We start from the raw sequence: 1,922 nt of genomic DNA, 5'->3' as shown, positions 1-1,922 counted from the left end.
ATTGTTTTAGCAGTCAGTGACTAACCTAGCCAATAACTCATATGGAGAGGCAACTTGCAGTATATTCAAGGCCTGGTTTGAATGCACAAGAGAGTTTGACAATGCTGATGTTTATCTTTTGATGTTTATACACTTTTTAAACATTTCCAGTGCAACATGTAACATATCAAATGAACTTAACTTTTTAGTACTTTGCTTTTTGCTTTTACTCTTATATCATGAAGACATTAATTAGCAGGTATTCTTAGTTTAGCAGTAGAAGAAAAACTACTTTTTCCATTTTTAAAATGAAAACTGAAGATTCCCAATGGAATCAAAGTAACTCTTTATTACTACCACTTGAATATGCACATTGAAGTGAATTCCAGACAGGTTTCACTGCTATGAAGTTACTTTTTGCCATTAATATTAATGTAGGTTTGTAGTTAATGACTTTTTAGGAACTAGCCATTTAAATGCTTCACTTCGGAAGATGCTCTTACAAACTTTTTATAATTAACCACACCCACATAGACTGGTTAATTTACCTTAGATTACAATTAGCAAACAATGGAACTTTATGCATTTAAAAGAGAGCAAATCTACATTTTTTTCTTTAGCTTAATTTCATTAAGCATGATCTTACAAGGACAAACTTATTCTTAATTCTTTCTGCTTAGAAGAGTTTTAATCTGTTACACCTAGCCCCTCCCTCAGAGCTCCTGCAAAGAGAAGGCCCTTGGGGCTGGGTAGGTCAAAGAGCTCAGGAAAATCCTTTCCCCTTTCTTAATAGTTGCTATATTTAAATTTTTGTATGACTTTTCTGTGTTTTTAGCTTAATTTGGGCTCTAGGACTATTCATTATATATATAACTGCATTTTTAATTTTTAATAATTTGAATAGAGTTCTTTTAAGAATTATTTGTGAATTTGATATTATCATCCCAATGTATGAAGATACACACTGAACAAATAAGCAGACATGAATAGCTGGACATGGAAACACAACTTAGTTCCTTAAAACTTTCATTCTTTTGCAAAACAAGTTCAACTGTAAAATAGCATTTGTAAGATTTCTTTAAAGGCTTTTCTTTGTGGGCTTCTCCAGACTAGGGGTTTGTGGTTTCCCCACTTTGTGGCTTTATATAAACAGAGGTAGAATGGTTTGCTGAGGTCAAGGGAGCTCAAGGCTTGGTGCTTCCATGAGGCTCACTTGACAGTGTCGAAGACTTTCTTTTAATTTGCATTATGGCCATGCACTGTTGCACAAGAATTTTCTTTTTAATTAATGACTTATAACCAAAATGTTCTCAATGCTTTCATACAATTTTCTTTTGCTTTAGAACCTTATATTTCACTTTGACTTTAGCAGACTTTGGATGAGCAAGACTAATTATATGTATATTCGCTGAGGCTATTGAAGCCTCAGGGAAACTGGTTTCTCTTATGAATTGCCACTTTTAGGAACCCTGACACTTAAGGCAGAGGTCTCCTTCATTTCCCAGTCCTTGGAGATAACAGGATTCTGGCACCCACTGGACTGGAAGAATGGACATTCAACCTTGAGGGTCAAGAATTCCACCACACAGCAATTTAGTTCATACTTGGAGCCACAAGAGAAAGCAGGTTTACTAATACAAGTAGAACAGGAGACAGTGATGTCTTAAATTTGCTTTCTCTGAGCCATGGGGGCAGAAGTTGTCAAGAAATAACCACAAGCAAAGGCAAGGAGTGAGGCTAGACCTGCAGTAACTATAAACAAAGGTAAACTCAGTCTATAATTACCATCACAATAGCTGAAGTCTAAGGGCTAGGTGAAGCTAGTTACAAAATAACCATAATCAAAGATAAGTTAAGTTTATAATTCCATTACTATAGCGAGCACAAGATAGACTTGAAGTAGTCATAAACAAGGGTAAATTGGTTTAAGATTACCATTACAA

Source organism: Dasypus novemcinctus, chromosome 2 (assembly GCF_030445035.2).
Source record: "Dasypus novemcinctus isolate mDasNov1 chromosome 2, mDasNov1.1.hap2, whole genome shotgun sequence".
Lineage (NCBI taxonomy): Eukaryota > Metazoa > Chordata > Mammalia > Cingulata > Dasypodidae > Dasypus > Dasypus novemcinctus.
This window is presented reverse-complemented; position numbering follows the sequence as displayed.